The sequence below is a fragment of the Silene latifolia genome, chromosome 1 (genome assembly GCF_048544455.1).
Source record: "Silene latifolia isolate original U9 population chromosome 1, ASM4854445v1, whole genome shotgun sequence".
Taxonomy (NCBI): domain Eukaryota; kingdom Viridiplantae; phylum Streptophyta; class Magnoliopsida; order Caryophyllales; family Caryophyllaceae; genus Silene; species Silene latifolia.
The window spans coordinates 47,207,212-47,234,320 of record NC_133526.1 but is presented as its reverse complement, the minus strand read 5'-3'; the positions used below and the strand labels follow the sequence as shown (position 1 = coordinate 47,234,320).

Sequence of the window (27,109 nt, the reverse complement as noted above, 5' to 3'; positions counted from 1 at the left end):
AATTGGTGGCGACTCCACAAATGCAAACGCTTGTCTCCCAAGCGCCCCCGTGGCCCCATGTCCACAGGTCTAATATCTCATTAGAAACCTCAACATAAGATAAGGACTCATCAAGTTCAATGTTCTCAACCTCAAGCACATGTGACGGGTCATTCACATACTTCCGGAGCTTTGAAACATGAAATACGTTGTGGACTCGATCCAAAGCTGGTGGTAAAGCTAACCAGTAGGCCACCTCACCTACACGGTCCAAAATCTCATATGGACCGATAAACTTCTGGCTTAGCTTACCCTTCTTCCCAAACCTCATCACTCCTCGCATTGGTGACACCTTCAAAATGACTTTGTCACCTACGACGAACTCGATGTCCCTGCGATGCAAGTCGGCATAACTCTTCTGACGATCCTGAGCTGCTTTTATCTTTTGACGAATTAGCCGAACTTGCTCAACCATGTCTTGCACCATCTGTGGCCCTAAACCCACTGCCTCTGAACTGTCATCCCAACAAACTGGACTTTGACACTTCCTGCCATGCAAAGCCTTGAAAGGTGCCATCCTGATACTAGTATGGTAGCTGTTGTTATACGAGAACTCGATCAAATCCAGTCTGTCCTCCCAACTTCCCCCGAACTCCATGGGACACGCTCTCAACATGTTCTCTAAGGTCTTGATAGTCCTCTCAGTCTGACCATCTGTTGCAGGATGAAAAGCTGTACTCAGCTTTAAGGTCGTACCCATCAACTCCTGCAATTCTTGCCAAAACTTTGATATAAACCTTACATCTCGATCTGACAGTATATCCTTAGGTATACCATGTAACCGGACCACATGCTTCCTGTAACTCAAGGCTAACTATATCTTAGTCCAACTATCCTTCATAGGAACGAAGTGAGCTGACTTTGTTAACCGATCGATTATCACCCAAATCATATTATTACCTTGTTGTGTCCTAGGTAACCCCACGATGAAGTCCATAGAGATCGACTCCCACTTCCACTCAAGTACCTCAAGAGATTGGATTTTACCCTGCGGTCTCCGCTGTTCACCCTTGACCCTCTGGCAGGTCAAACATCTAGCCACGAACTCAGCCATATCTCTCTTCATATTAGGCCACCAAAAAGTCTTCTTGAGGTCTTTATAAAGCTTGTCACCTCCTGGGTGAACTGAATAAGGAGTGAAATGAGCCTCTACATGATAACTCTCCTTAAGTCTGCATCATCAGGAACACACCATCGCCCATCAAAGCGAACACTCCCATTTGTGTGGATATAAAACCTGTAAAGTGTACCACTCTCCACTCTAAACTTCCATTCTTGGATCTTAGGATCAAGCTCTTGTTTTCCCTTGATATTCTCATACAAATCCGACTCGATCGTCAAATCCCCGATGGTATCCCCTTTCCTAATCATATGGATCCCCATCCTGGACATCTCATCCCTCATCTTCAGCAAAGACATAGCCGTACACAACGAATGAACACTCTTTCTTCTCAAAGCATCTGCAACCACGTTAGCCTTACCCTCGTGATAGATGATCTCCATGTCATAGTCCCCGATTAGCTCCATTCATCGTCTCTGCCGCATGTTAAGCTCTTTCTGAGTGTATATATATTTCAGACTCTTATGATCTGAAAACACCTTAAAGGTAGCCCCGTAAAGGTAGTGCCTCCACATCTTAAGAGCAAAGACAGCTGCACCCAGTTCCAAATCATGAGTTGGGTAATTCTCCTCATATGGCTTCAGTTGCCTCGATGCATAAGCTATAACCTTCCCATTCTGCATCAGAACACAGCCCAATCCATTCTTTGGAGCATCCGTATATACTTCAAAGTTCTCACAACCCTCTGGTAAAGCTAGGATAGGAGCTGTGGTCAAACGCTCCTTTAAGGTCTGGAACGCCGTCTCACAACTCTCATCCCATCGAAAACTGGTCTCTTTCCTCATCAAGGCTGTCATAGGCCGCCTATAGTAACCAGCTAGACCCAAGAAACTCTGAATCTCAGCAACATTCTTCAGTGATTCCCACTTGGTTACTGCCTCGATCTTGCTAGGATCCACGGACACACCCTTCTTAGATATCACATGACCCAGAAAAGCCACCTCCTCTAACCAGAACTCACACTTGGATAGCTTGGCATAAAGTTGATTGTCTCGCAAGGTCTGTAAAACTAGCCTCAAGTGTTCCTCATACTCTTCCTTAGTCTTAGAGTAGACTAAGATGTCGTCAATGAAGACAACCACAAACTTGTCCAAGAATGGACTAAAGACCCGATTCATCAGATCCATGAAAGCTGATGGTGCATTTGTCAAACCAAAAGGCATCATTACATACTCATAGTGACCATAACGAGACCGGAAAGCTGTCTTAGGAACATCCTCGTCTGCTATCCTCAACTGGTGATAGCCTGACCTCAAATTAATCTTAGAGAACACCCCTGCGCCACTCAGATGGTCAAACAGATCATAAATCCTAGGCAAAGGATACTAGTTCTTCACCGTGACACGATTAAGCTCCCTATAGTCAATGCATAGTCTCATGCTCCCATCTTTCTTCTTGACAAACAACACTGGTGCTCCCTAAGGTGATACACTAGGCCGGATATACCCCTTGTCCAACAGATCATGCAACTGTTTCTTCAACTCCTCCAGTTCTTTAGGTGCCATACGATATGGTGCTTTAGATATAGGACCCGTTCCCGGTTTAAGCTCCACATTGAAGTCGATATCCCTCTTTGGCGGTAACCCCGGTATCTCATCTGGAAAGACATCACTAAACTCTCCCACCACATGTATATCGGACGCTGTCAGCTGCTCCGCCCGTTGATCTCTCACTTGGCAAAGAATCAAGGGACACTTCTTCCTCAAACATGACTTTAAGGTCATTACCGCGATGAACTTACACTTAGGCCTCACAACAAACCCCCTATATGATACTCTTATACCCTTAGGACCCTTTAAAGACACTTTCTTCTGTCAACAATCTATCTTAACATCATACTTACCCAACCAATCCATCCCGACGATGACCTCAAACCCATCCATAAGGAACTCTAGCAAGTTGACTGGCAAGTCTACCCCTCCAACCAACATGGACACATCTCTATACAACTTGACACAAGACACCGACTCCCCAGATGGAATAAACACACTATCTTTTACAAGCTCAAACTCCCCCAAACCCATAGACAAAGCATGGCCTCTAGACACAAAAGAGTGTGTTGCCCCAGAGTCAAACAAAACAAAAGACGGTGTATTATGAACAAGAAAGGTACCGGTGACTACATGAGCATCATTCTCCGCTTCCTGCTTGTCCATCATGAAGAGCTTCCCGCTGCTTTTTTGACCTCCACCCTGGACCGAGGTGTTAGAAGTACTCGACTTAGTTGCCGAATTCTGAGTCACACTGTTGTTCGGGCGTTGGTACGATCCTCCACTGTTGCGGTTAAAACCGCCATTGTTGTTCTGCCCTCCACGGTTACCCCACGACCTAGATGGCCTGTTGCTAGCAAAACTCTAACTCGGACCCTGTGAGAAACTTCCCTGATAAGCCCCTGAGGCTCCTCCATCTCGGGCACTAGTACAGTCATACCTCTTGTGGCCTATGCCATCACAGTTGAAGCAAGTAAGGTTGGAGTTGTCACTAATACTCCATCCACCACCCCTACCCCATGCTCGCGACCCTCCAGAGGACCCAGCTCCCCCTGAAAAAGCCCTTGACTGACCAAAGTTTCCCTTCTTGTTACGCGACTGGTTTCTATTCCCGCTCTCTGGTTTTCTCTTCTCAGCAGCGGTTCTCTCTGTAGCTTCCTTGGATAGATCCACTAACCTCTCTGCTTGCCTAGCCCTCAAGTACATATCTTTCAGATTGGTGATAACCCCAGCTGGTAACCGGTTCATGATCTTGGGTGCCAACCCCCTCTCAAAACGAAGAGCCAAACCCCTTTGCCCTAGCTGCATGTCTTCGGCATAGCGAGATAACTCGAGGAACCGGTGATAGTACTCGGTGACCGTCATATCCTCAGTCATGGTAAAGGAATCGAACTTGGATCTCATCTTGTGACGGATGTGTTCCGGCACGAACTGTTCTCTCATAGCGCTCTTCAATCTCGACCACGGTATAGCATCGAGTCCCTCACTCTGGTAGTACGCTCTGGCATCTTCCTTAACATTCTGCCACCACACCTCAGCCTCACCCCTCAGGTAGTACACTACCTGCTCAACAGCTAACTCTGGTGGACACTTCACCACTTCAAGAAGACTCTCCATCACACGATGCCAGTTATCGAGCAACTTTGGTTCTCCGACGCCCTCATAAGTTGATGGGTTGAAGCGGGCGATGATAGTGCTCATGTAGGTAGCATCCACCGGTTTCTCAACCCCCTTACCCACATTCTTGAGAGCTTCAAGAAGTGCATCCTGCTGCTCGATCATACGAGCTACCTCATCCGTGAACATATCAGTAGCTTGGATATACGTGACTGACCTCTTTGACGGCATTTTGAGCTGATTAGAAGCAAGGAAACGTAAGCACAAAAGCCTACGGCTCAAAATAAACATAACCCTCCGCCAAAGAAGCACTTGGCCGAGTATGGGAACATACTCGGTCGAGTACCTCCAGTACTCGGTCGATTTGTCCACTCCAGAAGCCAACGTCACAAACCCAAAAAATATACTCGGTCGAGTATGCTTCACTCCGTCGAGTATGCTCAATACTCGGTCGAGCTGACACAACCAAAAGCCACTGTTAAACATACCCAAACAACACTCGGTCGAGTGCTTGGTTACTCGACCGAGTACCTCCTACTCGGTCGAGCACTTGCCCTGCTCGGCCGAGTCATGCCAAAAACGAGCTACTGCTATACGTAAACATACTTTACACATGCTTTTTTACCGAAATATACATACTATATGTCACTACCCTTTGAAAGCCACTTAATAAACATGTAACATGCCAACATATTCCATACTAGAGATCTAATATCGACAATTCAACACATCTTTCATATACTATCGCATTCCACTTCCTCTATCATATCATCCAATCATTCAGGTTTTCAAGTACTATACACACATTGACTCAACATACAACATTTTCCCCAACGAGACCGGCTTGAGATCGTAAGGGCCTTCGTGCGACTTCGGGACGTCTCCCAAGTCTTTGCGGTAGCTCCAAACAACTCTCCCCGGGTTCATTTTATTTAGACTCCCTAAGTTCATTGGGTTCATTAGTTTTAGGTGCCAGAATCGTCGCTCTGATACCACTTTGTAATACCCCCTCATACCAAGGTACCTTACCAAGGACTACCCCAGCATGAAATGCTGTTACCATCTCGGTTGCCTGAGGTTAGTATACCAAAGTTAATAATCCAAACACATTTATTAAAGTATAAAAGATTAAAGTTTATATGTTCTTCAAAACCAAAACCAAAGTGCGACTGTGAAAAGTCTAACAGCTACAAAGAATGAAAACTAAATCTCTTGGCGGCGGAAGCTAGACTCGAGTGATGACTCCCCATAACTGCCCTATAGTTAACGAACGACATCACCTGTCACAATCTGCTCACCATCCCCGAATGGATCACCACAGATTTATAAAACAACAACGGGGTCAGTTACTGAATAATCAACGCAAGACAAGTACAAAAAGGTAACCAGCTGATCATCACCCTCCTCCGGTCTTCCGATTTCACACAGTAACCAACTACACATCGAAGTGTGTAGCTCTGCCAGATTACCCATCGCAACATGTAATCCTCGCCGCCAGTGGGGGACCGCAGCCAATCCCCACCTAAGCCCCGCTCATCAACGAGCGATATCCCTGTCCCTTAATGTGCACATCCCCTCCCGTGGCGAGTTCCACGGAGGGCGAACTAGGTTGTGAAGCCACTTCCGCAAGTGACTCCACCACAATCATCACAATACCAATACCAACACCACACCAACACTCCAACAATGATCAGCAGACAAACAATCGTACATAATACAACATAATCTTAAATCAATTGGCTTTTTGCTAGGAATAGACTGCTTACAAAACAGAGGATCCTAAAATTTAGGGTTGTGTCTGATGGTCTATGTTGCATTTGCGCTTCCGCCCAAGAATCTCAGGAACATTTGTTCTTTGGCTGCCAGTTTAGCTTACAATGTTTGCAGTTGGTAAGTCATTGGCTAGGTTTTAATTGGCCTAGTATCTCTTTCGATGATATATTGCAGTGGAGATGCAAGAGTCTTTTGAAGAAACAGGTTGTAATGGCCTGTATTGCGAGCTTGGTATACAATATTTGGGCTTGTAGGAACTCTGCCAAGCATGATGGGTGCATTCCTAGACCGGCTATGGTGCTTCAACAGGTTCAAAGTATGGTTAAATTCCGATTGCATGTGACTCATTCTGAAGTTAATATACTTAAGAGTCGACCTTAGCTAATAGCTAGGAACCTTCTTATTGTTTGATAAGAGATAGTGGTGTCGTGAGGTCAGCTTGTACTCGTGAGGACTGTTAATTTATATGGTCCTTTGCTACTTGTAATTTGTTGTTGATCTTTGAGCTTAATGAGAACTTTCACATTCTACCAAAAAAAAAAACAGGAACTAAGTAGGGAAACCCTACCTTAGCACAACAACAAGAGATACGAAAAGGTAATCTAGAATGGCTCCTTTACGAAGTCTCCACCTAACACAATCACATAAACAACAATCACCATATGCAAAAACCCCCATTTTCCCCCAATTCACCATTAATCCAACCCTAAAGATTAACCAAAGGATATAGGGTAAAACAAGAACTTACCGACGATAGGACTCAAGATGAAAGACCTTGTTAACGATCACACACACTAAGGAGAGATTTGGAGAGGATTAGAGCGTCGTTGAGTGTTTAGGTTTTGTAAAAGTGTAATTAGAAACTGATTAACACATTTATATAATTCTAATCATCTCCAAATCAAACCGCGGAAAAACACTCGTCAGACCAGATACTCGGTCGAGTACTGAGTATAATCGACCGAATACACTAAACTCGGTCGAGTACTCCACATACTCGGCCGAGTATTCCTGGGCGGTGAGCCACCCAGAATACACCACGTCCCTTACTCGGTCGAGTAAGCCATACTCGGCCGAGTACGGGCTTAGGAAATCCGTAGTATTACATGGTTGAAAACACGATGTTTGGTGTAAAGTAATTAAAGAACAACAGTCACAAAATAGATGGCAAAATTGCAGCGATAGTAAGGCATTTTTTTTCATAAAACAAATTCTAAGAACGAGATAACGCATGAGTAAGAGCACAATGTAAAATACATTTTGTCAAATGTCAAACATGGTTGTTGGATCCTAAACAATATACTATTAGACTACATAATAAGACAAAATAAATTACTACTCCCTAGACACTTTTCTTTTATCTTATCTACCCCACATGGGTAGTACTTGACCCGTCGCAAGCTTGCGACGGATATACCCGTCACAAAAGAGACTTGCTGATTATACTAAGTTTGTTGCCTTGTAGTTTTCATTAGCTGTCAACACATTGAAATATCTTACAATATAGGACTTCTTTTTTGTTGGGCAATAAATTGCATCATCATAATATTCTTTAACTTTCATCACCTACCGAGTAATGCGATGTGAGATAAAGAATAGACATAGTAATTTGCAATTGTCAACATTAACTCGAGTCCATAAAAGTATATCTTGAACCGTGTGTATTCCAAATGGACACACTTACTTAAATTGTTGCCAATGGATCTTGTAAAAAGAGGTAGGGAGAATAACATACAACAATGGAGCATGAATGAAATTATTCTACTTACAAGTTTGGTTCAAAATACAAAGATATTGTTAGGGTGCAAACCCTTGTCCCACATCGGTAAAATAAAGATGGAAGATCATCTTTATAAGTGTCTACAAAATATAATAGTACGAGGCATTTTGGGAAGGTGCCCAAGAGTAAATCCGTGAGGGCTTGGCCCAAAGCGGACAATATCGTACTATTATGGGATGTGGACACAGATGCAGCAGAGGCCCAATACAAGGATATTCACGCTTCCGCACAACAAGTGGTATCAGAGCCCAAGGTTCGACTTGGGCTAGACACATAGATTCATCAGGCCAAGACTTGAAAGTGGACGTACACTATAAGGCGTGGAACTCCTATAGCTTGAGGGAGAGCTAATATATTTGCGAGAAGCGACATGGTCTCACGGTGATGAGACGCCATGCCGTCCAAGAGAAGATCGTCAGCAACCCTATGAGGTGGGCTGAGGCTTAATGGAGGCAACAAAAGTGGTCCATGGTAAGTCCAATGGCGGTTGCAGGGCGACGCATTGAGGCACTGGATACGGACCCAGTCCAGGGTATATTGGATGCAGAGGAGTTTGTTACTCAAGTGTAGCACAAGCCCCATGAGACACATGGTGTGTCGTTGAAGGGGAGGTTATCAAGACTTGGTGAAGCGAGTGTCTAGAAGTTGGGGCTGTATGGTGTGGCAAATTCTCGATAGAGGTCAAGGTCCGAGTCAAGATGATGGTACTTGGTTTGAGGGGAGGATTGTTAGGGTGAAAACCCATGTTCCACATCGGTAGAATAAATATGAAAGCTCATGTTTATAAGTGTCTACAAAATATAATAGTTCGAGGCCTTTTGGGAAGGAGCCCAAGAGTAAATCCGTGAAGGCTTGGCCCAAAGCGGACAATATCGTACTATTATGGGTTGTGGACACAGATGCAGCAGAGGCCCAACAGGAGATATTCACGCTTCCGCACAACAAGTGGTATCAGAGCCCAAGGTTCGACTTGGGCTAGACACATAGATTCATCAGGCCAAGACTTGAAAGTGGACGTACACTATAAGGCGTGGAACTCCTATAGCTCGAGGGAGAGCTAATATGTTCGCGAGAAGCGACATGGTCTCACGATGATGAGATGGTAGGCCGTCCAAGAAAAGATCGTCAGCGACCCAACGAGTTGGGCTGAGGCTTAATGGAGGAAACAAAAGCGGTCCATGGCGATTCCGGGGCGACGCACTGAGGCACTAGATAGGACCCAGTCCAGGGTATATTGGATGCAGAGGAGTTTGTTACGCAAGTGTTGCACAAGCCCCATGAGACACATGGTGTGTCATTTAAGGGGAGGTTATCAAGACTTGGTGATGCGAGTGTCTAGAAGTTGGGGCTGTATGGTGTGGAAAATTCTCGATAGAGGTCAAGGTCCAAGTCAAGATGATGGTCCTTGGTTTGAGGGGAGGATTGTTAGGGTGCAAACCCATGTCCCACATCGGTAGAATAAAGATAAAAGCTCATGTTTATAAGTGTCTACAAAATATAATAGTTCGAGGCCTTTTGGGAAGGAGCCCAAGAGTAAATCCGCGAGGGCTTGGCCCAAAGCGGACAATATCATACTATTATGAACAACGGACACCGGTGCAGCAGAGACCCAACACGAGATATTCACACTTTCGCACAACTGATAGAGTGAACACTAAAATATATCTCTGAACCAATGTCGCTAGTCAAGATGCTTTGATCATTCGTACCATATCGTAAATTCAAATTAGTTTTACACACGCCACATGACTATGAGAAGAATATTCAAACCATTGTGGGGGTTAGGACTTCCCATCCACGGTTATCATTGAATTGACCAATTTCTTAATCACCGACCTATAACTACCTAGGCAAATGATATAATGAAATAGTTGAGAAAAAACCAGGTCCAAGTTATGGAGAATGAACACCAAAGTATATTACTCTAATAGGAAAATGTGCCTAAAATGCATTGATTAAAATTCTTTTTCTGGTAACCAAGACCACGAAGCAAATCCCCTGGACATCGGAAATAAATTACCTTCACTGAAATTTTCTATTGCGTGGATTCAAGAATAGATGATTAACTGATAATTAAATCACCACCAATTACATCTCTTTACAGTAACCATCCTTCAAACATCACCTATCAGCAAAATCGAATGTAACAACGGCCGATTCTCAGCTTTACTATCAAGGCATCCTATGAGACTATTATAGTTACATCCCTACTTATAGTTAGTTACATCCAGTGTATATTTTAGAGAGACACGTTCCTTGGGAATAAGGCTAATAAGAACTGAACTCAATGCCTTTTGTGTTTTAGCGAAAAATGGCCTTGGCACCCCTTCGTATCACATGGCACCCTTTTAACTTGCTTAACCTCTGTTGACAGTATGCTAGTACTGAACTTGTTTCTTCGTTCTTGTGAACTGTTCTTCGACCTGGTTAGCGGACTTATGTGGTTGTTTCGACTTGGCTACTTGTTATGCGCTGGATTTGAACTATAATTGTACGAGAAAAATTGCTCCGTGACACCCAGCTTACCTACATTTCAATGTCAATGAAGAAACAACCAACTATCTATAATACTGCATAACTGCATTACTACTCTTTGTACCTGATAAATAAACATATGATCACAAACATTTGAGAAACAAGGTTGACTAACTGAAATGGTCATGCAACGCGAATAGAGAAACTTACATTAAATCAGTTGCGAATTATCATATGTCAGTAATTGTAGCCCAGGAAAAAAAATCAAGACAACTAAAATACATCAAAGAAGCAAACTATAAGACATATTATCAATGTTGCATGCTCAAGTTAACAAGAAATTAGTAATGTGGTACAATACCATAAAATTACCAGGCATAAAAAACAAAATCTTGGCCTGATCTTTCGCGTGTTTTATTATCCTAAGTATTGCTCCAGTCATGACACCAATTGATGATATGCATTTGTTTAATTTTAATGCTAAACATGACAATCAATGTAGGATACATGGAAGGTGTTTAAAAGTACCATAGTTCATTTGTGTCACGCTCAATTTGATCTACTCAGATAGTCGAGGATGCAATATCCCAATTCCATGTACAACCTTGATATAAATGCGTCTTGCTTAATACAGTAAACTAACTTTGCTACGTAAATGAGTAACAACCGACTAAATGAATTAACAACAAACTAAAAACCGCAGAAGTGCAGAATACAAAGGGGGGAAAGCTTAGCCCTTGAATCACATCCGCAGAATACAAAGGGGGAAAAGATGAGGTGAAGAATGGAAGACGGAAAAGATGAAAAGTGAAAAATGGAAGAGAGAAAAGGTGTAGATTGGAAATTGAGCAGTGCAAAGTGGAAGGCGGAGATTGAGCTCAAAAAAATGGAAGGCGGAGAATTTAAGGGTAAAAGGCAGGGCAAGAGAATGAACAGAATAGGACCTATGCTACGATGCAAGGGAAGCTCATTCTTTTAAAGAAAAGATGTGTAACATGATGAATTTGGAGATAAACGAGAAGAGAGTGTATTAGTAGGAAGATCATCAAGCTCATTCTCCAGTGAGTGTATCCTAATGACAGAGTGTATGTGTATCCTAATAACAGGTACTTTGGTGAGCCTAGGAAGATCAAGAAGCGTCAGATTAACAACTGTCAAAAACAAAATTTGTATTAGTAGGACTTTGTAAACAACCTCAACAAAGATAGAAAACTAATGTGTGAAGAAATTATACTAAATTGAATGTAGGACTGCGTTCAATAAAGGAGCAATTTCGCTTTACTGAATTCAAACAAGAAATATCATCTACTAAAGGCACGAGGACTTATGATGGTTTCGCAGCAACAGAGCAGTAGCGACTCACGCCAAATAACGATGAAACTTGTTAACAATTTCATAATTCCTAACAAGTAATATGCTCGCAATATTAGGGAAACCAATGGGAGAGACAAACCAAGTGAAGCCGTCATCATACCGGTGGGGGAATACATACTTAAATTATTGGAAACATTAGAAATTGTTGTACTATGTCTATTAGTATCGCCTGGAATCTCCTTCCTCACAGCAGCTTCAAAGAAAGAATTCAAGTTGAGTTCAAAGTACGTATACAAAATGGGGTCAACCAAAAACTCAAATATGTAAGTCAGAATAAAAGAAAATCAACAAAATATGGGGGTGCATATAACCGTTTTTAAGAGAGGTCAAATCCATTTCTTAATCCTGAGTAGACCTGGTAAAACGGGTCAACGGGTCGGGTTCAGGTCGGGTCAATTCGGGTCAGGTCAATTCGGGTTTCTCATTTATTTCGGGTTAACTCGGGTGGGGACGGGTCATTTCGGGTTTCAGGTCTGTTGGTCGGGTTAGTTCCGGGTTAAGCGGGTCGGGTTGTTTCGGGTCGGGTCATTTTTAGGTCAATGAATAATCGAGAAATTTGCATTTCAAGTCTTTTTGGTTCAATTAGAGTTATATTTTGTCGGGTCATTTTAGGGTATGGTGGTTTCGGATCGGGTCATTTTCGGGTCAGGCCAGTTCGGGTCAAGAAAGCTCGGGTCATGTTCGGTTCGGGTCGGGTCACATTCGGGTGATGTAGTTCGGGTCACTTCGGGTCTCGGGTCGGATTGCTTTTGCCAGGTCTAATCCTGAGAAAGGACATATACCGAAATCAGTAATTCGTTTCCTAGGAAGGTGCATAAATTTCCCCTATCCTCTATTTTCATCAAACCTGTGTTGTAAAAAAAACTAATAAAATTGAATTAATCATCAGGAGCTGAAAATAGTGACTAAGAGCAAAAAATTTCCACAAATGATTATGCATATATAATTGAGCGAGTAACCACGGATTTAGGGGGAAAACACGAGCTATATAACCAAACTCAAACTAATAAATACTAAGCAGATTGAGGGAAAAAACCGCAAACTGAATCTAGTACTTGGGGTCGGGTCAAGATGTCCCATTCTTTAAAGCAGAGATCAAACAATCTAAAGTTGAAACTAATACTCATGAATAAATTAGGTAAATATATATTCATCGGAAAACGGGGCTAAATTAGCATTTTCCATGTCGTTGTCTAAAGCGGCGACCAAACTATAAGCTCAAACATATGTCAATTGAACACAAACTTTTTAAACTCCATCTCAACCCTAAAAAGAAATAGTTCAAACAAACACTAATGACTCTATCAACTGAAAGACAACAACCCCCCACAAAAATCAAGCAAAGACCTACTTCAATCAAACTATAGATACAATTCAGTCAGCATTAATTTCATAATTGCTAAATCAAGGGTAGAGTTTAAGATGAAAAAGTAAAAAAAAATGGAGCTGAAGTGTGATGATGTTGCCTACACACCAAAAACGAAAACGGATGTCAACCAAGGGCAATGTGATAGAGTTGAATCAAACTCGAATCAAACGAGAATGAATCAAATATTTTTAAAACCGCAAAAATACAAAGGGAAAAAGCTTAGCACTTGTATTAAAACATTTTAAAAACCACAGTTTGCTAAAACTTTTTAAAAACCGCAGAATGCTAACTCTTTTTAAAAACCGCTTATTGTTGAAGGGGAAAAGATGAAGAGGGGAAAATGGAAAAGTGAAGAATAGAAGGTGGAGAATGCTAGGGTAAAAGGTTGGATATGAGAAATGAAAGGCGAGGCTGAAAGAGAAAAATGGAAGGCATGGATTGAAGAGGGGAAATCGCGGACGAAGATAAAGCCAAGGAACTTAATTGGAATAAGAACCTGCTTGGACGTGATTGGCGGGATAAGAAAAACCAGGAGCTAATGTCACGATTAAAGTACCATGACAGATCACTATTTCAGAGTAAGCAATAATAATCGCAATGAAATAAGAGGGACAAAACAGGTGCGAAGAGACTTTGACATGAACACAACCCCTCCCCCCAAAACCACCGGCAGGCCTATGCCTCGTCACCACATATACATAAGATACCATCACAGCAGCATACATATAACGAAGATGGAATTAATAAACTAAATTAGCATTTGCCAAGGAAAAAATCAGCAGACATTAGGCCAGCAAAATATTCACCTGTTGTAATACCACGGTTTTCTAAGTCTGTTACTCGGCCGAATATGGTTTACTCGGCCGAGTAAGGGTGTCGTGTGTTTCTGGATAGTTTACTGCCCAGGAATACTCGGCCGAGTATGGGAATATTCGACCGAGTAGAGGATACTCGGCCGAGTATACTCTATACTCGACCGAGTATCCGTTCTGACGGGTATTATTTCCGCGGTTTGATTTAGTAAAGATTAGAGTTATTTAAGACGCGTTTTACAGTTTCTAATCACTTTTACAAAACCTAAACAATACAACATAACTCTAATCCTCTCCAAATATCTCTCTCAAGTGCGTGGATCGTTAGCAAGTCTTCTTCGTCATTCATTGCATTGTGTGTGTCGGTAAGCTTTTGATTCCGTTAATTCTATTGATTTAGCTTTTAGGGTTTTGTCCTAATTTGTGATTTAGGGGAAAAGGGTTTTGCATATGGTAATTGGAATTATGTGATTGTTGTTAGGTGAGAACTTCATAGAGGAGCCATTCTAGCTTGCGTGTGTATCTCGTTGCAGTTGTGCTAAGGTAGGGTTTCCCTTCTCGGTTTACTATTAATTGATTTAAGATTGTTTTTTTTTATTGTTGTACGATTGATATTATGATTATTTGCCGATCGTTGATTTGGAGTTGGGTGTTTGAGTTGCGATGGTTGATGGTGATGTTCGCGAGGTGAGTCCTCAGCTGAGTGGAGTCACTTGCGGGAGTGGCTTCACGCCCTAGTTTCGCCCTTTGTGGAAACCGCCACAGGAGGAGATGTGCACATTAATGAAGAGGGTTATCGCTCGTTGATGAGCGGGGGCTTAGGTGGGTACGGCTGCGGTCCCCCACTGGCAGGGCTACACACTTTAGTGTGTAGTCGGTTACATGTTGTGATTGGGAGTTGGAGGTGGATGACGATCAGCTGTTTGTCTTTTCGTACTTCTCTTAATTTGATTATACAGTAATTGACCCCATTGTTGTTTTATAAAATCTGTGGTGATCTATTCGGGGATGGTGAGCAGATTATGACAGGTGATGATGTTTAATAGCTATGGGGACGAGATGGGGAGTCATCACTCGAGTCTAGCTTCCGCTGTCATGAGTTTTACCTTCCAGTTGTAGTTTTTGAAAATTAGTAACTTTACTTTGGTTTTTGGATTTTGGAACATGTAAACATTAAACAATTATACTTTAAATAATTGTGTTTTAGATTGGTAACTTTGATATACTAACTTCGGGCGATCGAGATGGTGACGGTCTCTCATGCTAGGGTGGTCCTGGTAAGGCATCTTGGTATGTGGAGGTGTCACAAAGTGGTATCAGAGAGACGATTCTAGAACCTAAAACTAATGAACCCAATGAATATAGGGAGTCTAAATAAAATGAACTCGGGGAGAGTTGTTTGGAGCTGCCGCAAAGACTTGGGAGACGTCCCGAAGTCGCATTAAGGCCCTTACGATCTCAAGCCGGTCACATGGGGAAGTCTTAGGGACTGTTGTATGTTTGAGTTATGTGTGTGTAATACTTGTAACTTGAATCTTGTGAAGTTGTTAGATGAATGGTGAAAGTATTGGAACATGGTAGTATATCAAAGGTGAATTGTGAATTCGTATATATAGATCTTGAGCATGAAGTATGTGAGCATGTTATATATTTAATACGTGGATTTCAAAAGGGTAGTTGTGCATCTTGATAGAAAAGCATGTTTACGTATGATGGCGATAGTTTACAACTCGTTTTTGGTATGACTCGACCGAGCAGGACGGGTACTCGACCGAGTAGGGGACACTCGGCCGAGTAACCAGGCACTCGGCCGAGTGTTGTTTGGGGTATAGGTAGTAGTAGCTACTGGTTGTGATCACTCGGCCTAGTAATATAGCATACTCGACCGAGTGAGGCATACTCGACCGAGTATCACCCATACTCGACCGAGTAGGGTTTCTGTGTTTTTGACGTTGGCTACTAGAGTGGAACACTCGACCGAGTAGTCCATACTCGACCGAGTATCTCACTATACTCGGCCGAGTTCTTCTTTGGCGGAGGGTCAAGTTTATTTTGAGCCGTAGGCTATATGCTTACGTTTCCTTGCTTTTATCAGCTCAAAATGCCGCCAAAGAGGTCAACAGCATATATACAAGCATCTGAGATGACCATAGATGAGGTAGCCCATATGATCGAGCAGCAGGAAGCACTCCTAGAGGCTCTTAAGAATGTGGGTAAGGGGGTTGGGAAACCGGTGGATGCAACCCACCTGAGCACCATCATTGCCCGCTTCAACCCATCGACTTACGAGGGCACCGGAGTACCTAAACTGCTTGATAACTGGCACCGCGAGATGGATAGTCTCCTTGAGGTTGTGAAGTGTCCGCCGGAGTTGACCGTTGAACATGTGGTGTACTACCCGAGGGGTGAGGCTGCGGTATGGTGGAAAAACGTGAAAGAAGATGCCAGGTCATACTATAGGGATGGGGGGCTCGGTGCTATACCGTGGGCAGGTCTGAAGAACGCTATAAGGGAGCAATTCGTGCCAGAACACATCCATCACAAGCTGAGATTTGAGTTTTATTCTTTCACCATGTCTGATGACATGATGGTTATAGAGTACTATCACCGGTTCCTTGAGTTGTCATGCTACGCAGAAGACATGCAGCTGGGGCAGCGAGGTTTGGCTCTTCGTTTCGAGAAGGGGTTGGCACCCAAGATCATGAACAGGTTACCAGCTGGGGTTATTATAGACCTGAAAGATGTATACTCGCAGGCTGGGCAAGTTGAGAGGTTGGTAGACTTATCCAAGGAGGATACGGAGAGAACCACCACTGAAAAGAGGAAAGCAAAGAATGAGAGGGGCAATCTGTCGGGCCACAAGAGGGGCAACCATGGTCAATCTAGGGCTTTTTCTGGAGCATCTGGGTTTTCTGGGGGACCTCGAGCATGGGGAAGAGGTGGTGGTCGGAGTGTTAGTGTAACATTCCGTTTGATGTTTATGAGTATCTTGATATTGGATTCGCTAGTTGATAATGTTATAGTGAGATGAAACTAGCGGCGTTGGTGGAAGGTATTCGGTAGTGTATGGAGTTAATGTCGAGAGGCTATAATGTAGTTGATACGATATCGTTAGCCATGTTGTGGAGGTAGGCATAGTTTGTGGAGTTCGCATTAGGAGTTCATGTTTTATAGTTTGGGTTTGAACTTCGGGAAAGAAGTTCGTTTTTAAGGAGGGAAGACTGTAATACTACGGTTTTTTGTGCTGTTGGGTACTCTATCGAGTAGGACTTACTCTGTCGAGTAAGTGAGTGTTGCGTGCGAAATAGTGTACTGCTGATGGGTACTCGATCGAGTAGGTGGGTTACTCGATCAAGTAGGGGGCACTCGATCGAGTAAGTGACTTATTCGATCGAGTAAGTCAGTTTTTACGGGTTATTTGCCGGGTTTGATAGCAACGCGTCGAAAGGTTATATAAGCTTCGCCGTCAGTTTCTTTTTATTTTTTACCAAGTTCTATACATTTTTACAAGAAAACAAACATCGTTGCATTCTCTTTTCGTATTGCTATCAAATCCAAGGGGCTAGAGTCGTTGGAATTCAGAGTTCTTTATACTATTGAGACCGTCGTATTGTGGGTAAGTTTCTTGTATAGTTTTTATGTCATTTCATTGTTGTTGGTTGAAACCCTAATTGGGTAATTTGGGGGCTTAGGGAGTATTTTGATACTATATGGTGATTGTATGATTGTGTATTTAATAGGAGGCGATTTTGTAGAGGAACTTTGCTGATTCGCTATTGTGACGGTATTGGTGATTGTTTTTCCAGGTAGGGTTTCCATACTCGGTTATTGGTTATATAATTGTGATGGTGATTGTGTTTATTGTTGATCTATAACATGATGGTTTGGTGTTGGAGTGTTGTTGCATAATTGATTGCATAACTGTCTGTGGTTCTTGAGGTGCGTCCTCGGGTGAGTGGAGTCACTTGCGGGAGTGGCTTTACGCCCTTGATTCGCCCTCTGTGGAACCCGCCACAGGAGGGGATTTGCACATTAATGAACATAGGTTATCGCTCGGATGAGATGAGCTGGGCTTAGGTGGGAACGGCTGCGGCCTCTAACTGGCGGCGAGGAATATCTGTTGTGATGGGTATTCTGGGAGGACTACACACTAAATAATTTAGTGTGTAGTCAGGTGTATGGAGTTGTGACGGAGTTTGGGTAATGTGTGTGTTGTATCTTATATATATATTGTGTTTTCTTAAAACCTTATTTATTTTTAGTTGGTTTATCATTTTGGAACAGTTGTATTTTCTTTTGACAGTTTTGGTTTGGATATGTATCGCTTTAAACTTATCTAATAAAGTACATTCTTTTATGGTCCTGGTAAGGCACTTGGTGTATGGGGATGTTACAATGTGGTATCAGAGCGGAGATTATGGATCCTGTAACTAATGAACCCAAGGAATCTAGGGAGTCAAAATAAAATGAACCCGGATAGGAGTTGTTAGGAGCTAATGCAAAGACTTGGGAGACGTCCTAAAGACGCGAAATCGCCCTACAACTTTGAACCAGTCACTATGGGGTGTCATGGGATCGCTACATGTTTACTATTTTTTATATGCATATGATTGGATGAATATGGTGGATGAATATGTTGGATGAATAAATTGTATGAATACGTATTATGAATATGATCGATGAATTGGTATGAAAAGATGAAGTAAGTACTGGCATGAGAATATGAAATTCATGTGGAGAACATGTTTATGTGATAGATGTGGATTTTCTACTGTTGCTATGTTAACATGTGAATATGGGATTTTATGTCGTATATTATGTTATTGTTCTTACGTAACGTTATAGAATAAAAGCATGCGGGCATTACATGAGTGGTAAGTTGAATATTATATGATCATGATGGATATTATTGTTTGGCTTTTGTAGATAGCAACATGTGGTTAGGGATACTGGTTTTATGAGTATTGAGTTGTTTTTGTTTACTTTGTTATTGATTAAGTTGTTTGGAAGAAAGAATCAAATAGTTATGTTGTCCGATTATAGAGAAGTTGTATTTAATCTCTTATAACTTGAGATTCATAAATGATATCAATATGATTCCACTTGGAAGTGATAGCTTGTTCTTTTACGGTTCTAACGATAGGTCACATGCCCAAAATGACCAAGAAACGAGTGAGATATGACCGTTTTACAAAAATTGGACAGTGCTGAGAACTGCGTAGGTTACTCGATCGAGTCCACCTCTTGTTACTCGATCGAATAACCCTTGCTAGATCGAGTAGCCCTGGCAATTTATTATACGTGCTTCTAACCTTCACCTACTCGATCGAGTAGGCTATACGCGATCTAGTGACCCATGTTTTGGGTCATATGCTTATCTTTTTACCTCGTCGCATATCTTATTTAATTGAAGGGTGTTCTTTTGCTTCTTTATGCATTGTTTTACATATGTGTTGGTCTTGATGCGTAAGTTACCCAATCTTATGATGTAAGAGTAGTACCTTAGGATTGGTATAAGTTTGGTGGGGAGGACATGAGTTATATGTGGTTGTGATGGATAGTGGAAAAAGAAAAGGGAGGTTAATGAGATTATTGAGGCATGGAGCATGTTATGTGAGATGTGGTGAGTGATATGATTGCGAGTTTGGGCAATATGAGGTAAGTGTATATGGGCCAGGGGTGATGTAAGTGTAAGGAACGTGAGAATGAAAAGGATGAGATGAGGGATACAAATAGTGGCAATTGGGATATGTAAGGATTTATGGAGGGAGATGGTTGGATTGTGTTGGTTAAAGATATATGTGACGGAAGGTCGTTATAGAGGTATAGAAACGAATGGTGTATAGTGAGATTGAGTTATTCCGCGATGTGTACGTAGTGGCCGAGTTTGGGGATTTGTATCATCAAGAGGTGAAACTAGTGTGTGATTTCCTTGGGCAATTAACGGTATTAAATGAGTTTTGGTTTCTAGAGGCGAAAAAAAGTGATGAGTGTGAGTGATTGGTGACAAGTGTGAGTGATAGCATGATGAGAGAAGATCCATGGTAAGAAAGAGTGAGGTGGAACTGATATGAAATACAGGGATTTGAGTTTTGGAGTAATGAGAAGGTAACCGGAGCACTAAAGAGTTAAGTAGAAGGAATAAGGAGTTGAATTGTTAATTGACTTTGTCGAGTGTAAAAAGAAAAGAAAGAGGGGAGTAAACTAGGAGAATTTTGACCGGAGTTATGTGATATAGAAGTAAGGAATCGTCGAGATGTATGATACTATTATGAGGATGTGAGTTAATGGTTATATAGGAGTTGTAGGACAACATGTTAGTCATGAGTTTCGAGGAATTAAGGGGAGTAAAAGTTGGTAGAGTATTTGCACGATATGAGATTTTGGTGGTGAGTTAGGTGGCGATACAATTAAAGACAAAATTGGAATGAATGTTGAGGTAATTTTGTTGATGGTTTTGATGCTCGTTATATGGGATGTTAATCGAAGACGGGAAGGAAACCGTGATATTTAGAGACGAGTGTAAGAGGTATGATATACGAACAGTGGTAGTATTGAGGTGTTGTCACTAGTGGTTAAGGGTGATGATAAATTGGAAAGATAGCCATTCTAAGGAGGTTGATTTTGTAGAGGCCGGATTGATATGTATGGTTGTGAGAGAGTATAAGATGTGGTTATAGGAGGCAGTTGCTAGTAGTTGAGTATTAATGGCATGGTTTCATTTGTCAAGAGGTGATGGTCAGGCGAATGGGAGAATGTGTTATGAGGAGCATACGAGTTAAGCTCGGACGAGAGGTAACCGTTATCAGGTGGTAACTTACGTAATCAGGATTGGTTGGTTAGGTTCGATTATCGGTCTATGATTTGTGAAAATGTTTGTGAAAATGTTGGTGTGATAGTTATAAAGTTGTTGTCTGAATGTTCTGTAATATATGTTGGGTACGGTAACCTAATAGAATGATATTCAAAAGTGATATTTTGGGTGATCTGGCATGGCTAGTTATACTTGTATGTGTATTCATGATATATGTTTATTCCGTGAAATGGTATGGATGATATTTATGAGGTTATTATCTGTTTATTCCGTGTGATATGCTGAGTTGTGGTCTAGTAAAGCGGTTTTAAGTAAGTTTTCTTGTCCGGGAAGTTATACTAAGTCAGTGTTTATGGGATTGTATAAGTTGCGATGACTATCGATGTGCTTGTTGGGTCTCGGGTGGTGATCCGGGCACGGTACTTCGTGTTGTGATACAGGTATTTTCGCGCTGCGGTGCGGCTATTGGTGGCGGTGTTGCGATGCCGTCATCGGTTGTGGTGGAGTAGGCGGGATGATTATGATACAAGTTTTTGAAATTACATACGAGTATTACATAGACTGTTGTTTTGTTTACAGCTGTTTCCTGCGAGTTTCGGTTTGGACGGATAGACGGTTGTTTTGTTTATTGACGTTTCTTACCAGTTTCAGCTTGGAGTGAGGGTAGAGTATGATATGGAAGAGAGTTGTGTATGTTTTCGTTGTTGTCATGGTATATGGATATCCTGTTGATGGGACAGAGTCGCGAGAGGTTGTTGTAGTACTTTTGATCTTCATTTAAAGGAGGCATTGGTTGACATAGTAATGGCAAGTGATTTGTGGAACATCTGTTGTGCTGAGCTGGAAGCTGCAAGTGGTTTATAATCTTTTATTGGGATAGTAAGTATAGGGTGCTAGAAATTAGTATCATGTTAAGTTGTGGATGAGTTTGGGGTAATAAAAGAGAGATCTTGAGGATCTAGTGAGAGTGTGTGTAACAATTGTGGATCGTGAGTTATGATTATGGAGATAAGCGCATGTATAGAGGAGTATGTCGTTTTGCAGTAATGTTGAAGAGTTGGTGTGGTGATTTTGCTGAGGATTTTATTGTATCGATTAGGTGGAGTGCAGAATGAATTAAGGTATGAGGACTGTTAGAGAAAGAGAGACCTAGACATAGGAATGGTTGTAGGTGTTGAGGTTATAGTGGATTATCGTTGACATGCGGTGGTAATGAGGATTATGGGAAGTATAGCAAAGGATCTAGTATTAGTGGGTTACGAGGACGTAACACTTATCTTAAGAGGAGTAGGATGCAACAAAGAATGCTTCTTTGACTGACGAGCTTAACTGACAAGCTTGAGTGACGAGCTCTAATACTAATAATGGCCCTAGATAGTTGTACATGTTGCAGTATAATTGGAATTTTGAGTCTTGGCGTAGAAAGGATGTATTTGTGTTGTGGTTGATATTTTTAAAGGTCATGGCCGTGCTTGTTTGTAGTAGTGCGATGTTTAGGAATGGGGGAATACTTCGATAGTGTTGACAGTTGGATGATGATGTTTATGAGTTCCATAGTGTTGACAGTTGGATGATGATGTTTATGAGTGTGAGTAAACTTCGAGGACGAAGTTCTTTTTAAGGGTGGTAGAATGTAACATTCCGTTTGATGTTTATGAGTGTCTTGATATTGGATTCGCTAGTGGATAATGTGCTAGTGAGACGGAGCTAGCGGCATTGGTGGAAAGTATTCGGTAGTGTATGGAGTTAATGTTGAGAGGCTATAATGTAGTTGATACGATATCATGAGCCATGTTGTGGAGGTAGGCATAGTTGGTGGAGTTCACGTTAGGAGTTCATGTTTTATAGGCTGGGTTTGAACTTCAGGGACAAAGTTCGTTTTTAAGAAGGGAAGACTGTAATACTACGGTTTTATGTGATGTTGGGTACTCTATCGAGTAGGACTTACTCTGTTGAGTAAGTGAGTGTTGCGTGCGAAACAGTGTACTGATGATGGGAACTCGATCGAGTAGGTGGGTTACTCGATCGAGTAGGGGGCACTCGATCGAGTAAGTGACTTACTCGATCGAGTAAGTCAGTTTTTACAGGTTATTTGCCGGGTTTGATAACAACGCGTGAAAAGGTTATATAAGCTTCTCCGTCAGTTTCTTTTTACTTTTTACTAAGTTCGAAACATTTTTATAAGAAAACAAACATCGTTGCATTCTCTTTTCGCATTGCTATCAAATCCAAGAGGATAGAGTCGTTGGAATTCAGAGTTCTTTATGTCGTTGAGACCGTCGTATTGTGGGTACGATTCTTGTATAGTTTTTATGTCATTTCATTGTTGTTGGTTGAAACCCTAACTGGGTAATTTGGGGGTTTAGGGAGTATTTTGTTACTAGATGGTGATTGTATGATTGCGTATTTGATAGGAGGCGTTTTCGTAGAGGAACTTTGCAGATTCGCTATTGTGACGGTATTGGTGATTGCTTTTCTAGGTAGGGTTTCCATACTCGGTTATTGGTTACATAATTGTGATGATGATTGTGTTTATTGTTGATCTATAACACGATGGTTTGGTATTGGAGTGTTGTTGCATAATTGATTGTATAACTGTCTGTGGTTCTCGAGGTGCGTCCTCGGCTGAGTGGAGTCACTTGCGGGAGTGGCTTCACGCCCTTGATTCGCCCTCTGTGGAACCCGCCACAGGAGGGGATGTGCACATTAATGAACATGGGTTATCACTCGGATGAGATGAGCGGGGCTTAGGTGGGAAGCGCTGCGGTCCCCCACTGGCGACGATGAATATCTGTTGTGATGGGTATTCTGGTAGGACTACACACTTTAGTGTGTAGTCAGGTGTGTGGAGTTGTGACGGAGTTTGGGTAATGTGTGTATTGTATCTTATATATATTGTGTTTTGTGTAATCAGAAATTGACCCCGTTTAAATGTTTTGAAAATTGTGGTGATCCATTTGGGGATGGTGAGCAGTGATTGAGCAGGTATGAGATGGACGCGCATGGGATAGCTGGGTTGAGTCACCACGATATGTTTAGATGTCTTCCGCTGTGTCTTAAAACTTTATTTCTTTTTAGTTTGTTTATCATTTTGGAACAATTGTATTTTCTTTTGACAGTTTGGGTTTGGATATGTATCGCTTTAAACTTATCTAATAAAGCACGTTCTTTTATGGTCCTTTGATATACATTGCCTTGGGTAACCGAGATGGTAGCATTTGTGATACTCCGTATTTTAGTTGGAGTACTCGGTCGAGCGTGTGTTACTCGGCCGAGTGCGTTTGACCGAGTAAACCGGTTCAGCGAGTTAGACGGCTTATTTTATGTTTTGGCCAAAGGGTTTTTGTTTGTAACAGTTAAGCCTTTTCTAAAATTATTTTAAAATCTCTAAAACTATTTCTAAACCTAGAGAGAGAGATAGGAAGAGGAATTGTCGAGCCTTTCATTTGATTGAAGATTTCTCACCGATTTCAACCTAATTCGATTTCCCTGTTTGTAAGTCGATCTCATTCAATTGTTTAAACTGTTTTAACGTTGTCTTCTTCGAAACTTTTGAGAAGAGAGTCCTATTTATTTTAAGTCTAGTTTATGCATATCAAATCTCGTAGTCAAATTCCTTATGGTTTGTCCTAGGTAATTTATTTATGAACATGTCGCTGAAAAGTCCGCGAATCTGTTTTGGTTGTGGAAAATGATTTGAAACCCTAATTTATATGTCGATTCAGTTTTGGAGCGTTTTCATACATCATCTTTGTAGAGTCTATATGACAATAGGATTTGGAATTTCTGAAAAATAATGATTTAAACTCGTTTTATGAATCAATACTTTTTATGCGACGGATTCTGTCAGCTTTTGGAAATCAGTCTGAAAACTCTTGATAAGTTTGGAATTTGAGAAAACTTTGTTATATATAATTTGTAGCTAAGACTCATGGGGTTCCAAAACAATTGGCCTTGCATCAATTAGATTTTTCTGGAATTAGTTATGCATTTTATACCGAGTCTGTCATGTGCTGGAAAATCAGGAAAAGTCGTGTTTGTTCTTTAAGTTGATATTCCTATTAAGTTATGATGAGTCTAGGTTATGTGCATGATTATTTGATTGAGTAGGTGGTAATTATACATAATTATGCTATGTAGGTGATGGATATATGAAGGATCATGATTGATTGCTTGTGTGTGCTTGGATTGCGAAAAGGTAGGGTTTCTCTTACTCAGTACTGTTAATTGATTGAGATTGCATATGTTCATAATTGTTGTTATCTGCTGATCATCGAAGGATGGGTGTTGTGGAGACGGTGTTGGTGTGGTTGTGTTGTGAGGGTTGTGGTGTTGTGACAGCTGTGATGCTGTGTGTGTGGGATTGTGGTGGAGTCACTTGCGGGAGTGGCTTCACACCCTAGTTCGCCCTCCGTGGAACCCGTCACGGAAGGAGATGTGCACATTAAGGGACAGGGATTGTTAGTCGCTCGTTGATAAGCTGGACTAGGTAGGGATGGGCTGCGGTCACCCACTGGCGGCGAGGATTACCTGTTGCGATGGGTAATCTGGAAGGGCTACACACTTCGGTGCGTAGTCGGTTAATGTGTGAGATCGGAAGACCGGGGATGGAGGATGATCAGCCGGTTGCATTGTTTGTTTGTCTTATATTGATTGAACAGTACTGACCCCATTGTTGTTGTTTTGTAAAACTTGCGGTGATCCATTTGGGGATGGTGAGCATGTTAGTTATTTAGACCATATTAATACTCATCTTATGATATTAAAATTATAAATTAATTAGAATTGGTCTAAATCTACATGCATGCAAAAGAAATGTATAAAAGATGGTATTAAACCATCTTAAGACAAAAGTTCCTTACATTGTTATAAGGCAAATATGGGCACCACAAAGGTCTCCTACCTTTGTAGTTCTTGAGCTAAAATGATAAGGATGATCCTCCAACCTTTAGTACCCAAAGTTGAGTACCTCCTCTTGGTAGCACCCAAGACTTACCCCAAAATTACTAATTATATTAACTAGACATAACTAGTAACAACCCTTCTAATATGTGAGTATTATTACTATAATAATACTTAGTGTATATTATGTTTATGTGAATTTTATTTGATGTGTTTTAATCAACCTTTGATCAAATTTAAGAAGAAAAATAAGAAATAAAACTTGGTCTTTTTCTTCTTAAATGAACCGGCCAAAGTGAGAAGTTTGGTGGATTTTTTTTTAAAAAACAAAACAACCATCAAAGATGTATATGGATGTGTGTATATATAGACAAATAAATGGATGATGTCATCATATTACATCACCTAAAGTTAGGAAAATATTAGGCAAAGAACCCATGTGATATGTCACAAGAATTCGGTCCACATGATAATAATTTGGGTCTTATTTTGACTTTCGACATTTGTCCCACAAATGCTTATAAGTCTTATATTTAATTATCTTACATAATTAAATATTAATTTAATTATTTAACAATTAAATAATATAAATTAGTGACTAGTGTACACTTATCTCTTAAGTAACATTTTACCATTTTATCAATATAAAATGTGTCTTATAAAACCCTCTTGGCTAGTTTTTACAACTCCTTGTAAACTTAATTAACTAATTACCTCCGGCTCACAATATACACACATACCATAAAAAATTTAGAAAATAAAATATTGACTACTAAATTCCGAATAACATTTATTAATCAACTATCATGTAGTTGAATAAATTCCTTGGCCCGAGTTCGTAACTCGTCATCAAATAATAAATTCACTTGACTAAATAAAAGTCAATTTTATATAAGGGACTAACTAAATTGTATCCCATACAAATAATTAGGTTTTCCATTGGGGCTCCATCCTATAGGTGTGACCTAAAGGGATCAGCTAATCACCGCCGTCACACGACAGTAATGTCAAACTCTAGTCAGCCAATCATTACCGATTAACGATGACCAGCTGACAAATAAATAAATAAATCCCTGATATTCCTTTTACGAGATTTAATATGTAAACGCACTCATTGTGGAGGACACTACTCCAACAATCTCCCACTTGTCTGACACAAGTGTGCGTTACCAATTCTCTTGTCCAATAATATCTCCCACTCAATGCAAGATGTCTTCCAGGTCGTTATTGCACGTGATCATATCATAAAGTGGTTTCCTCGATCAGGAGAATGACTGTCTGACCGGATAATCTACTATAGATCTCATCCGAGCGTGGCCACGCATTCACAGTCATCTCTCCTCGAGTGGCCTTGAGATAAAATATGACTTAAAAGGACAATCCCGTTGACCTATTTTCTTCATTCGATCTGAGATCACAATGACCCAGTAAATGCTCATCGGCCTCCTTTTACGGTGCGACCTAGAACAAAAACCAAAGCCACCGAAAAACCGTACCAACTCAGACAAATAGTCACCAGTCTAAAGAATGGACTCGAAGGAATA

General features: G+C 41.3%; 1 long non-coding RNA gene across 1 annotated transcript; it reads right to left on the bottom strand.

Annotated features, from left to right (window-relative positions):
* Nucleotides 1-9,712: 9,712 nt before the first annotated feature.
* On the bottom strand, nucleotides 9,713-25,905 carry LOC141588128 (uncharacterized). Its single transcript, XR_012519782.1, has 2 exons — nucleotides 25,526-25,905; nucleotides 9,713-10,345 (listed from the first exon to the last, which is right to left on the bottom strand). It is a non-coding gene; the product is annotated as an uncharacterized LOC141588128 (long non-coding RNA).
* Between the last annotated feature and the right edge of the window lie 1,204 nt (nucleotides 25,906-27,109).